We start from the raw sequence: 14938 nt of genomic DNA, 5'->3' as shown, positions 1-14938 counted from the left end.
TTCGGGGGCAACAAAAAAAAAACGAGAGCCCAACTGGAAGAAACTTCCAGTTCTCGATTTCGAATTCACAAAAGTTGCTGCCAAAATAGCAGGAAAATGGATCGCTGCTGCTTTTTCTGACGCTTAGCAGAAACTATAACAACTTGAAGAAAGCGTTTAGCTCTTAATCTTGATCAAAAGCAGTCAGCCAGCCAGTTTTTGGTGTGGCAGTGAATTTTCGCAACCCAACCGACAAAAACCGACGACGACTGACAGGTTTTACTTTCGATTTATTTCCTCCAACGAACGTATTGTTGCGTTATGGTGGCGGGAAAAGTTTTACCCTTGAGCCAGTTCGAAATTTTTCCCCAAAATATTTCCCAAGAACCTAAACCTAGATTGTTGTCGGCTTACTTCTGCAGCCGGGTGGGAAAATCCACATAGGCGCCATTCATTCATTCATTCGTCAGTTTGGAAAAAGTTTTTCTGTTATTTTCTCCGGCAATCACCAATGGCTGTTTAGGACGAACGCAGGAGGAGGGTTCACTGAGGATAAAATGTCCCGGATGGAAATTAGTGGCAGATTTCGGGGCAAGTTTTCCGATATCACTTACATACGTATGGTTTGAAGGTGGAAAAGCCGGCGTGGCTTCAGAACGAGAAAAGTTCTGACGTAGCCGAATTTCGGTCGGCTCAATAATGGGGCAAATTTTTTGGCCCAAAACAAAACGGCTTCTCCAGAAGATTGGCAGTAATGGAGCGAAAAGTTTTAATTAAACCGAGCGTTCTTTTTAAATGCATCATTGGTGGAACTTTTTAGGCCCGGCATGTGTAAGCAATTAATCGAAGCCGTACATGAGGGAAGAGATTTTAGGAAAGTTTCGTCGCTGGGCGAAAAAGCTTATCAGAATGAAGTTTTATGGATTATCATCGTTTGATTCTTGATCCAATACTAAGGTTTTCTAAGAATTCTGAATCTGAAGACAACAAAAATCGTGTGTCTCGCAGCTTATCTCATTCGGTGTTCCAATGGGGATCTCGAGTAATATTCTCATTCGAAAAATATGACAGCGAGGATCCATCCAATCAAGATAAACGTTGAGAGATATAAATGCTCAAATTAGCATAATCGATCAAAGCTTAATGTCTCATTTACAACGTGTAAAAATTCACAATATAAAACGCAATCGTAAAACCCATCAATTTTTTACATCAGCCAGAAAACGTCCTACTTACATACGCACGTTCTTCGATCAGCTAGCTCAAAAGCCATTAAAGCGACACCAAAATGGTGTGAAGCATCCGCCCGGCCCTAGAAATCAAGTCAGAAATCGGCAACCCACCGATAAACCGTTATCTTGACTTATATGGGACATAAAAATTCACGCTCATCTACCAATAATCGAAATTTCTCTTCTTCCTTCCCAAGAGTCTCGGGAAAGGTGGAAAAAGCAAAAATTAAAAAAATAAACTACCGATTTTGATAATTCTAACTGCTCAAATGGGACACAGTAGAAAAAAATGATTTTTTCTAATGCCTTATTTTAAATTTTTTTTAAAACATGTTTAATACAGTGAAAATTACAATAATCACATTTCTAACTCAAATCTGAGGTCAATCTTTATAAAATTAATACCAAAATTGCCAGAATTATTTCGACCCCAAATTTACATTTGGTAACACGTGCCCCAGAGGTTGACAACCTCTCCTCGTTAAAAGAAACTCTCATTTTGCCAATGAACTTTTCATAAGATAAAACCCATCCCCGGGATCGATAAATCTCCGGAATCGCATCGTATGACATTCCGGCGATTAACATTGGCCCCCAGGAGTCGTTCCAAAAAAAAATCTTCAAAAAAAAGCAGAGAAGTTATCCCCCGGCAAAGATGTTGCTGTTTGCTAGAATGCGTGTCTTTTGCGAAATAAGTAAAAAAAAAGTAGGTAAGCGGTAAAATATGCTAATCAACGAGGCTCCAGCTTCTACCTTAGCGGGTGATTATTGGGTCCAACAAGAGTTATTAGTTTAAGTTTTTTGGTTAGTTCGAAATTCAATCCAACGGGCATATGGTGTTTGTTGTTGAAATTTCCGTTGTGTGCCTTGTTCGACAGATCTATTTTCTGAAGAAAAAAAAAACGGCGAATTAAAGCTTTTAGGAACTGATGCATTTATCACGAATCTAAGGAAAAAATTAGTATTAATAATGTTAATGAATGGAAAAAAGTTTGGATGTCATCCTTTTGCTATAAGAAATGCAAAATTAGGCAAATTTATGGCAACATCTGATGTTAGAATTTAATGTGCCGTTATTTTAGATAGATTCAAGAGCAAATAAGATGCATGATGGCTTCCTTCGTTCATTTAACCTAAAATAGAAATTTTCCAAATAATTTTTGCAACAATGGAAAGCTGGGACTCTCCCTTCTTATTTAAGACCAATTAAAAAACCCCCGGGGAGATCTAAAATATATTTTTTTCAAGATTTCTTCTTCTATTGAAAATAACTTGCCTACAACTTTGACAAAGGTATCAAGGTGATACAAATTTAGTTGAGAAAAAAATCATTTCATGGAAAACTGTTATAAACTTTTTCGAGACAAAACATAGTATTGTAGCGACGAAACTTAGAATTGAAAATAAATCATCAATTTTAAATAATATTTCCAAGTTCATGTTTATGATCAAGTCATTCAACAATTATGTTAAAAAAGACCTTCTTCATAAAATCCTGATCAAACTCATACAAGAGATAGATTTTTCCATCAGAAAGGCAAGATTAGATACATTTTGTTAGATTTTGCGACGTTATAGCTTTTTAATTCAATTTGTATGACGGGGGAGGCGTTTGAGAGTAAACCCTCTTTCCATGATGGTCCAGGAAAAGCAAGCGATTCATTCTACTTGACTCTCAGAATTTTAAATTTCTCATCAAATTTTGACGATTGAGTAAAAAAAAAATCTGTGTTTTGCCAAAAAAAAAATAAAAATCTGACTTTCAGTGATTTCACCCAAAAATTCTGTGATGGTTTTCTGTGATAAAAAAAAGCATAAATTTCTTGAAAAAGTTGTGAAAAATTGAGTCGTTATTATATTTTACTTGAGAAAAATAAATTAACATTAAAAATCCCATTATGTTTATGAAAAACAAAGATGGAAATCCAAAATTTATGTTGACATAAAAGTTTTAATGTTAGGAATACGCACAAAACTGCCAAAATCTGTGAAACCTGTGAATATTTCCAAAATTTTGTGTTCTGTGACACAGATTCTGTAATAAAAATTTGATTAAAATTTTGTGAAATTATAGATTTTTCAGTGATTTTGGCAACCTTCCTATGAACTCATGTCAAAACTTCAATAACTAATTCCAGGTTAGAATTCTGCAGAAATGTTTAATATTTTTTTCTTATTGTTACAAATTCAGTTCAAAATATTATTATTTAATGAGATTCAACTCATTTTCTTGATTCTCTGTTCGAATTATCATTGGAAATTGGATTTTGTTTTGTATTTAATTCAAAATTTGCTTCATTATTTTCGAAACTCATATAATTTTTTTCCGAATATGAAAAAAAAAATTGAAACCTACTTGAATTTTTGTTTCAAATCCAGATTTGAAGTTCTTAAACTTATTTCTTATGTGGAATTCAAAGATAACAAGGCTTCAAAATGGCGAAGCAGAATTGAAAACTCAGAATCAGAATAACTAATACAAATTCATATTGAAATTCAGATTCACTTATCGGATATAAGATTTAAATCAAAGATTCATGATTGAAGGCTCTGAAATGAATTTGACTTCTTGGCTCAAATAGATAATTCTGATCTGGAGTCTCAGAAACATTCTATGTTCATTTTAGAAATCGTATCGACATTCAAAAAGAGGGATCAAAAATTAGATTTAAATTCCTGGTTCATAATTCAGATTCAAAATGGATATTCGAAGTAAAGATTTAGTTTCAGCTCGCAAATGTTCTTTACAATTACAAAATATCAAAATTACTATTTTAGTGAGGATCCCTAGAGATCACAGATTTATGATTTAGATTTTTAATTCAAATTCGAAATTAGAAAATATTGTTCAAAGCTAGATTTTATACACAATTTAGCTGAAAATCAGAAATCACAAGTAGAATTTGAGTTGATTTTACAAGTTTTTCCTAATTAAGAAACCCCGATGATATTTTTTTTTTTTTTCAAATCCACAGGGTTTCAATTATGGAATTGAGTTTTATTGGAAAACTAACCGATATTCAAACATGTCATTTTTACGTGAAAAATCTCAGGGAATTTCATTTTTTCTTGGTGTAGTGTTTAACATTATCAATATTGCTGGTTTTTCAAGAGCCAAATTTAAAAAAATCTATAACTTGGTTGTAGTTTTAAAGAATCAGATTTGGACAACAAATTATATTACCTGTTTATGCTACCTTTGCAATTAAATGATATTCAACATTTTTGTAAAGTATCGCAGCCCTTATGTAGTAACTTCACTCAAATTGGTTTGAAATTTTCATTCTGGTAAATATAATTTTATTGCGAAACTCTTACGTTTATACAACCAAAATCCAGGGCAAAGTTGAATTTGTGTTTCAGAAAGTCTAGGAAATTGCAAATTTAAAAAAAAAATCGAAAAACAGCTACCTTCTAAAATCTTGTTAAAAATTCTGTGTTTCGTATTTTGAAAGTCTAAAGATGCGAAAGTTTGCAAAATAACATCAACTTTCCATTCCTTTTTTTTTTATTTAACTGGACTTAAATTATTTTGACGGCACATTGATTGAAAAGAACAGTTTTTACACCACTTTTTTGCTTAAAAAATATTTAAAAAAAATTCTTGTACGCATCGTATAGCGTCTAACTTCGGCTTTCTTGGACACTAATAGAAATGTTTTTTAACACTTCGTAACTGGTCTTTTTCCGAAGCATATTTTTTTGGATTTTTTATTCTTAGACTTTGAATAATGGAAAACTTAAATGTTGAAGCTAAATATTGTCTGAGTTTGAGCTATATTAGGTAACATTACGAGGTTTCTAAAGCTACACAGCAAATTTTTGCCTCGATTTCAAGCAAAAAAAAATTGCTAGAAAAGTCGAGCAATCCAATTTTTTGCTGGAAACCAGCAAACATTCTCCGTCTTGCTGATTTTAACAGCACTTGATCTTCAATGCTGAAAAACCAGCAATCGATCTGTCAAATTCTAATTTGTTTTTTTGCTCATTATTTTTCGTTGGATGCGAAAAGTGTTTGACTCCATGTTCGAGCAATGAAGCATTAAAACCAAAGGTATATTTTTTTTATGTAAAATGACTTAATAAACAAACCTTTGATTAATAAAAATAAGTATTTTTATTTTTCGAAAAGATAAAGTATTTCGTTAATGAAACTAATAATTTTTATTTTTATTTCAGATAAAGCATAATGACGAATACTTGGCGGAAAGTGGCCAACCCACTGGCAGATATTGTTTAGTTTTAAATTTAAATAAATGATGTTTAAGAAAAATTAATAAACAAATTTCTATTTATAAATATGACAACCATGCATGGGGGTTATAATTTAAAATCAAATTTAGAATTCAAAATATTCTGGTTGTTTTATAAAAAAAAAAGCTGAATTCCAGCAATTTAGAAAGCTGGTTTCCAGCAATAAATTTTGCTGAATTTCCAGTAATTTAGTTTGCTGGATTTTCCAGCATTAAAAATTGATGGAAGTTTTGCTGTCAGCGGGACAAAATCCAGAAAAAAGTTGCTGTGAAGAAATTTTGTACAAATCGGTTGAGAAACAAGAGAGATATAGCTGTCTTAGTCAGGAGTGATAAATTGACACTCCAGAAACTCAAACGAGTAAAAAGTTTTGGGATGGATGAGGGTTGAAAAACATATTTTATGTTCAAATCAAATATGCTTAATAAATCAGGTTTTTATTTTATTTATTCAGTATTCTCACAACATAAATTGATGAACATAACTTCTCAACATATCTCGGTCCATGGAGAATCTACCAAACTTTTGAGTAAATTTAATGATTTTAACCTTCGATGAAAGTAAGCTTTCAATTTTGTTACTAAAAGCTTTTTTATCCAAATTTAGCCTACCAGTTTGAAATTTTTAGGATGCAATTTTCAAAGGTACTTCTTATTACGAAATACTGATCCAGTAGAACAACCTCATAATGAATAGTAGATACTAAACAAGTTTTTTTAATTAATTTTTCTTCCCAGTAAGAATATTATTGTAATAAAAAAACAGTCATCAAAACCCTCCCAGCCAGGAAATATTCCAAAAAGTTGATATTATTAGATTATGGAATCAGATTATTGGAAAGGATTAAAAAGTTCATCAATCTTCGAATAAAAATGCTCTAGGCCCGCGATGATTTATTTCCAATTTGGGCTGAAATGCGAGGAGGAAATCCCAGCTTTCTTATGGAGCAAAACTTAAATTTTCAAAATATAAAATGTTCTTTCAGACACACCGAGCCTATCATACAGAAAACATGCAAACGCACGATAATATATTTTATGTAGAATTCATTTAAAATCTGGGAATTTGCAGACGATGTTTCTAGGTTTTATTACTTTTAAGAAATATAAACACAGTAAAATAATAAATGTTCTAATATTTTTTCCTAAATTTACATCGACGATAAATTCCTAGTCACAATATAATTTGACAACGTCAACGATTGAGAACTACCATCAATATAAGTTGATTCTGCAGTGATTATTATACGACAGACTCTATTCCAAAAAAATCAATTGATTTTAGAAAAATTGGTTTTCCTTGTAAGTTTACGAAAGTGCAGGTTCGAAACCTATGGTAACAAATTTAATACGAACGTTGAAAAATCAGAAAAAAAGTCAGAAGTGACACAAAAATAAGTTCACTCACTAAAAACTTCGAATTATTTGTTTAGCGAACTGCAACAAGTTTTTGACAATTTTTTTAAGTTAACTGTTTCGAAAACTTCACAATGTATTTCGAAATTTCAAACTCTTAAATTTTGGTTTTTTGAGTCGTCTTCAAAGTTTACAAGCCTGAATTATTCTATATTTTCTGAACAATATGAAAAAATCTTTAAACTAGCTCATTTATATATTTAATTCTTGTGAAAATATCCATTTTAAATTCAAACGTAATTAACATGAGCGATGAGAAAAAAACGGTTTCACTGAACCCTTACTAACTTTTACAGTCATCTTTGCAGTTCCAATGATTTTTTGTATTGATCGAAAACAACAAATATTCAAAAATTTAGAAAAGTCGCACAACAGAAAACTGTTAAGGTTGTTTTCTCGAAAGAAGTTTCTATGCATTTATATTCCTTTGGCTCTGAAGGCCTCAAATCTATAGTGAAGTACTTTAAAAAATCTGGAATCGTAATTTACAATCAGTAGAGAAACAGAATCTGAACTCGGGGATTAAAATTTTGATTTATATTCACTTTAAAAACCAACTCCTGGATTCGAGTGGAGTGTAATTTTCAAATGTAAACATTGAACCAAACATTCAGACTTGAAAAATAGATCCTAATTTGGAGTTTTCTTCATTACCTCTACTTGAAATAAAATAGAATGAATTTTAACTTTCAAATAAACCTACCATGACAATGAATATTTGAATGCAATAGCTCAGCAAAACCCAGAAAACCACTATTTCCAATTGTTTAGGATGGTTTTTGAAACAACTTTGTCGAACAAGAGAGATGCTGAAGATTTTTTTTCATGGGATTTAGAATGAGATGCTGGAGATAATAATTCACATCCAATCGAAACGACAACAATTTTTCAGGAAATTCCTAGATCAGTCTCTTAGTATAAAAAATTAACAGATTTGTTCATTAAAAACTAAAAGCCAAAGATTTTTACATATTATATTAACAATTAAAACCAATGTTTATGAAAAAGCTTTAAAGAACATTACGCGATCTGATTTTAAAAAAAAATCACAATTTGTTGATTTTACTTTATTTATTAACAAATAAATAGGGCCAAAACAAATATCGCATTCATCTTTTGTCACTCCTTCTCCGAAAAATCCGAAGGAGGGAATGAATAAAGTTTCAGGTTTAAGGTATTTTATTTTAAAAAAAATTGTCAAATTCTTCGAAAATTCCACCAGTTGAAAGAGCAAAAGTCAACTGTAGAAAATGGGAATTTTTTTAACCTTTTGTATTCGAGACTTTTAATTTTCGATCAAGAATAACAACTTTTTTATTTTGATTGAATGTAGATTGTATACAAGTTTATTGCATGCTAGTTTTTGTTCAATTTGGTCTTTTTATTGAAAATTTGGATTTGTTTTAACTCCAAGTGACAAAAAAAGGATTCAGAATTTGTTTCTATGAAATAGAACTTAGTGATTGCTATTAACAAACAGATTTTTGGGAAGCAGAAATCTCTTTCACATATCATAGTTTGAATATTCATCAAAAATTAAAAATTCCCCTTTCATTTTGCAACCCGCATTTAACGATTTAGATAATTACTTTACATTTACAGACTTTACTTTTCTCTGATATGCTTGACTGATAAGGGAATACTAAGATTAAGCAAGTTCTCAACTAAATCTGGTATGACGAATCATTTGTTAATTTGTTAATAATATCAATAAGACCAATTATTTGGGGAAAAAATGACATTTGAAACAACGATCAGAAGAAAGCTTATTGGAAGTGCTCGTCTTGCTCAGATTGTATTAGTCACTGTCAATAATTCTAGAAAAAAGATGATTTCGGGTTGTTTTCCTCAAAAAATTTGTTTCGGAACTGTCCAGAAATTGTACAGTCAGAAATAATCCCAAAACTACTTTTAACTTTTCTTCTGGCATTAAAACGTACGACTGTACAAGAATAAAATCTAAATTCAGTTTTTTTTTTCATACGGAGTTTGGATTCTGTGGAAGATCCAGGAATCAAAAATAAATATATTTAATTAAGTGAGGTATCTACAATTTCTAGGCTTTTTATTCGAAAACAGGGAAATTGACATTTTAAACCTCTTCTTTTAGATAAAATTGTAAATGTAAGCTTATTGATAGTTTTCTGGTATTTTTTTAATTCAAGGAGTAAGAAATCCTAACAAGCATTTGAGTTAATTTGCATACTCTGAGATTATTGAAAATATAAATCAGAATACGTCAAACGTGACATTCTAACCAGTTTATTACATGTGTTTAAAAAATCTCTAATAACACAAATGAACTACCATAAAACAATTGTGAATTAATTATTTAGTGTGCTTTTTGAACAGGAATTTGCTTCAACGATTGAAAGGTCTATGATTTATAACTGATCGTGCTTACAAAATATTGGGACAGCCTATAATTAACAGTTCAAAAATTAACCCAGCCTAATTGTAAGCCGAATTATCATCAAGTTTTGGCCGCCTTAAGCTTGCGGCCTTCAAACTTGATCCGAAAAGAAAATTACCAGAAAACTGGAACGAATCAGCAGAGAAGACGTAACATTGAAAAAAATGTGAATCACCTCACCAACATTGAACTAAATCCTTCTGACGATCAACATTATCACGAAAAAAAAGGCATGATTGACTTTGTTTTTTTTTTCGTTGTTTACTTCTTCCATCATCACATTTGCACCACATTCTGTTTCGCGAGTCACTCGCAAAATCGCTTTTTAAGAAGATTATGCCCATCACAACAGATCTCCTCGCCCATCAAATGTAAGTTTCAAAAACGCATACACACTCCTAATGTTTCGTCAAAAGTCGACTTTTCTTTCGCTAGCTTACTGCAGTCAGCCGTCATTTGCGTGTGATTTTTCCACCTTACGCCTGACGCCGGGCGAACACGCGTCTCTCTATTATGTAATCATCGATGGGTTGCGTTTTTTCTTGTTGTTTCGTTTTGTTTCGTTCTCTGCTCTTGTTCGCGCGGTTCGGCTGCGTGCTCACAGCGAGCGCCGCTTTGCATCTTTTCCTTCGATCGGCATTTTCGTCACCTTCAAGTAGGTATCTTAAGCGAGACAACGAGAAGACAAGAGGAGACAACACAGCGACGACGATAAACGAAACTCACGAGATGAATCTTCGTCTCGGCTATATAGGCAGCGCAGCACACATATCGCTCGCTAGCGCTGTATCGAATCGTTACTAGACTGTGTCGGAATGTGTGTTTGAGGCGCTGCTCTGCTCTGTGCTGTGTTGGTTGTTTGGGGTACGCTGAATTTTCCTTTTTCTCCGGTTCTTTAATTCGCAGCACATGCAGCAGCAGCAACATCAATACGCCACACAGCGCCAAAGTGCTGTTGGCAATCATCGTTATGTTAGAGCTAACACAATGGAACCGAGACGAGAGAAAATCTAGAGAAAAAGTGGGGAAATATAAATCTCGTCACATGGTTTTACTACGGAGGAGATGCCTCGAGGTATTGTGATTCGACGAGCGTAGTTTTCCATCAAGTACAAATACGCTGACGAGCGAGCCGCCATTCGTAAATGTCAAACGACACGGGGAGAGATTCTACGTCTTTCGTCGACTTCTGCCACACTTTCTTGGCACGTTTTCTTCCGCTTGGAATGAACGTTTGGCACGATTCAGGCAAAGTTTCCACTCTTCGGTTACCAGGAATTACCGAGAGTTTTCCCCGTCTGGTCTGGGTTTTTTTTTCATCCTTGAATGTCAAGCGGGAAAGTGCTTCCGAACTTTCGCTTATCTAACGCTAGCTATCTGCAGGAAATTCGGCAAATTATGTTGAGAGCTCTTGAGCGGTAGAATGGAACACAACCAGAAAATGCCACCTTTAATCATCACCCCCAATCGCCACCCAAACACTGAGCGATAACAATCTCGTTTACCAAAAAAAAAGAGATAAATGAACACAAGCTAGAGCCGAGAGCAACAGATAGGTGTACGGATACTTCAGCTATATCTATGCTTAATACTACTATGGATACTAATGGATTTAATACGCACTTTTGAAAACACTTTAATTTTTCGGGAACTCACTTAAAGCTTTTGGAGTGTATTAAACTTCACAGCACTTGTCAAATTCAAGACAGCTGGATTACTCTTGGACTGGATTTGTTTCTTCAGGATTCTGATATCTGCAGCTGTAGGCTCACTACTGGTGTTAACACTTGTAAACACGATCTCTTAACGCAACTTAAAGAGGCTGTTTCGAAATCTTCAATTTCACTTGTGTTCCAACAGGTTCGAAGGACCACCCCACCAATCACTGAACTTGGGAGCACAGGAAAACTCCTCGCCCGCACAGAAGAAAAAACGAAAAATCATCCAATCCTTCGGACAAGGACACACCACACCGGGTTTAACTTTTCCTTCCACACACCACGTTTTGCCTTTTTCTCTTATTTTCTGGGCGGTGGCAGTGCACTTGTTCTTTCTTCCCTTTTGAAGATGTGGAAAACCTTCCAGGACCGGAGCGCCTTCTCGTGAAAGTAAACACCAGCGCGCTAAACAGCAGAAACCGGGCGGGCGCGCGTGTTTCCACTCAGGGTAAATAGTTTGGGGAGAAATTAGCGAGCATATACACACTTTAAACAGTTACAACAAACTTCCTTTTCGCAGGGTTCAAATCACCGGAGTTTTCCCAACCCTTCACACAGCGGGAAAACACATACACTCATCCCACCTCCTAACTGGCAACAATGGAATGCCGCTGGCTACTGGAGCTTAGAACCCCACTAGAATGTGTGTCTCACAGAAAGGATCCACCACAACAATAGAGGATACACGCCTCAACGAAACACTGGTTCCCGAAACCCACAAAAACGCACACTGGGCTCGCGTGAAACCCTTAGAACCCAGCTCGAAAACCGGGGAGCGCACAAGCGAATAGACAGACAAGAACAACGGGCCGCGATTGACTGAAAGATTTTCCCGAAGCCACGATCGGATATATCCCGCCGTAGCCGCAACAACATGAGACACGAGGCCCGAACGAACGAACGAACGGTCGAAGGCAGAAAATAACAAATGGATCTCACGGCACGCAAAATTACGATACACCGGAGGAACTCATCCGAATCGAGCCCGATCGACCGAGGAAAAACCACCCAACAAAGCGAAAAGAGATTGGTAAACAAAACACGAACACCTTCCTCTCTCGCAAAAATTTAAAACGAGAGAGTGAAAGGCACCCGAGAAAAATTGGCACGTTGTTCTCGGTGCTCAGATTTTTTTCGTTTTTTTTTGTTGTTACCCAAGTGATACTAATAAACTATGAGCACGCACGCGATATCGCTGACCGTCGACCAACCGACCAGACCAACAAAACAACGGAAAGGATCGGAGCACGTTTTTCGTTCCTCCCCAATGTGTCCGAGAGAGAGCAGAAGGAACGAAAACACTGAGAGTAGCTCAAATCTCCTGCTCCGAGTGTCGTTGATAAAAGTGCATCGGATCGGTACTTTTTCCGATCACTCTTTTCTCGTCAAGTTGAGCGGGCTTTGTTTTCGTTGCGCTGTTTACGTTTAGTGGGTGGACTGTTGTTGGGTGGTAAGTGAGTGACAGCGCCCCAGTGGGCGCGTGGAAAATGAGTTCTAAGGAAGTGAATTTTTTGGATTGATTGTGAATGGTTCAGAAATTAAGGGAGCGTTTTTGGAATAAACATAATTGATTGAGAATGGTCCAGCACGTTTAGATTGAAAATTCATTATTCATCCAACGAATGCTCATTAAAAATGTTTAACCAGTTCAAATTTGAAATGATTTCAGCTGTTTATCGATTTCTTCGCGAATTGAAAAAATTGGTATGGTTTCCATATAAATTTAAAATAAACATTATTGTAATCGTCCCTAGTGTCGCTATACTTTATCATGGATTTGTAGATTTTTTAAACCCGTAGAAGAGGTTGCAAAAGTCCTATTTGCCTATTTAGCAAATCTTTGTGCCAAAAAATGCGCTGAAAAGTGAACTGTTCCGAAGATGATATGATTGTAAAAGCACTACTGGCATATAGATTCGAGCTCCTAAACAAAATGATGCATGATCACTACACACTACATTCAAGCGAATCAATAAAATAATTTTATGCGATTTTCATCCTATTGGATAATTTAAAAAAAAAAAAATAGTGAGAATCGAACTCACTGTTACATCTCATCTCGGCATGCTAGTACGATATCTTACCCAGTGCTCCATCTGAGTTGGTTAGCAAACGAAATTATTATTATTATTTATAGTCTATCTGCCACTGCCGATTACCACAAAAAAACCCACTGCATTGGTCATCTGCCGTTTGGCCGATGTTTTATAGTATATTTGAAAAGAATACACGAATCAGTATTTTCTCTAAAATCAAATGCTATAGGATTTGATGATATTCCTATCACGTTTATTAAAATTATTCTTCGTGAAATCCTTCCAATCGTATTGCACCTCTTCAACAAAATTATTCTCACCTCTACATTTTTCGGTCTTTGGAAAACTGCTAAAATAGTACCAATGCCTAAAAGGAACAATAGTAATTTATCGAACTTGCGAACAATAAGCTTGTTACAGTTGCGTTCAAAAAAGAATGAAATCGTGTGAAGCTGCGCACCCACTTCCAAATTTGACAAGCTGCCATTTCTCTCTCGGTTAATATTTTTTCATGAAAATTTCACACAATCTAGTTCAATTATTCAACTAACACTCTACAAAATTTGAAGTCTTTACTATAAAGGGGAAACAAAGATAGAGCTATTTCCGTAAAAAAAGGAAATTTGGAGTTCCTTCACTAAACTGGCTGTATCTTCGACAATTTTCATTGAAAAATCTTGAAATTTGGTCCAAAGATGTAAAAATGTTAGATCAAATACCAGGCTAAGTTTCGTCAAAATCGATGAACGTGATCAAAAATGGTGCCGGATTGAAAACGAGGTTCATTATCGCCCAGCAGACGATTTCATTCTTTTTTGGACGGATGTTTGTATGGAAAACATCGTAATCCATGTATTCATGGTTTTCGCTTTAACAAAATCAAAATTTATCACAAAGAATGTTGTAAATTGATAAAAACTTCATTCGTTCTTTGTTTAGAAATAGAAACTGTTCCAACAGGGCTGGTATTGAAACATAAGAGCGAATAGAATACTCTCTTTAATTGTATATCAAATTTATTCATCGGAATAATTAGCAGGTCATTTCTGAATCTCTGTTCTTCTTATTTCGAACTCTGTTGAAACATTTTCTCTTCCAAAACAAAGCACGAATGAAGTTTTTATCAATTTACAACATTCTTTGTGAAAAATTTTGATTTTGTTAAAGCGAAAACCATGAATACATGGATTACGATGTTTTCCATACAAACATCCGTCCAAAAAAGAATGAAATCGTCTGCTGGGCGATAATGAACCTCGTTTTCAATCCGGCACCATTTTTGATCACGTCATCGATTTTAACGAAACTTAGCCTGGTATTTGATCTAACATTTTTACATCTTTGGACCAAATTTCAAGATTTTTCAATGAAAATTGTCGAAGATACAGCCAGTTTAGTGAAGCAACTCCAAATTTCCCTTTTTTACGAAAATAGCTCTATCTTTGTTTCCCCTTTATTGTATAGACTTCAAATTTTTTTAGAGTGTTAGTTGAGTAGTTGAACTAGATTGTGTGAAATTTTCATGAAAAAATATTAACCGAGAGAGAAATGGCAGCTTGTCAAAGTTGGAAGTGGGTGCGCAGCTTCACGCGATTTCATTCTTTTTTGAACGCAACTGTATGTTCACTTTCAAAGGGTCTCAAAAAATTGTTAAAACAAAAAAAAATCTTTGTCTTTGTTAAATCTTTGTTAACGAATATGATCTACTTCATATATCCCAGTCTGGTTTCCGCGCAAACCACAGTACAGAAATAGCATAAATTAAAGTTTACGACGACATTGCTAGAAGCATTGATAAGAAAGGAATGGAAATTATCATAGATAGAAATTTTCAAGATTTGTCGAAAGCGTTTGATCGAGTTTCTCACTTAGAACTGTACCGTAAATTATT

General features: G+C 34.4%; 1 protein-coding gene across 2 annotated transcripts in view; it reads right to left on the bottom strand.

The window, feature by feature from the left end:
• The window catches only part of LOC129749197 (pseudouridylate synthase RPUSD2-like), a 580032-nt gene extending 568255 nt beyond the window's left edge, over positions 1-11777 (bottom strand). The window contains exon 1 of one of the 2 annotated variants that reach the window (XM_055744124.1): positions 10917-11777. The gene's annotated coding sequence lies outside the window, so the exon portion shown is untranslated. The remainder of the gene's footprint in view (positions 1-10916) is intronic. The other variant, XM_055744123.1, reaches the window with a different exon arrangement.
• Between the last annotated feature and the right edge of the window lie 3161 nt (positions 11778-14938).

This window comes from Uranotaenia lowii, chromosome 2 (genome assembly GCF_029784155.1).
Source record: "Uranotaenia lowii strain MFRU-FL chromosome 2, ASM2978415v1, whole genome shotgun sequence".
Classification (NCBI taxonomy): Eukaryota; Metazoa; Arthropoda; class Insecta; order Diptera; family Culicidae; genus Uranotaenia; species Uranotaenia lowii.
Note: the sequence above shows the minus strand (reverse complement) of the source record. Positions and strands in the feature narration are given on the sequence as shown.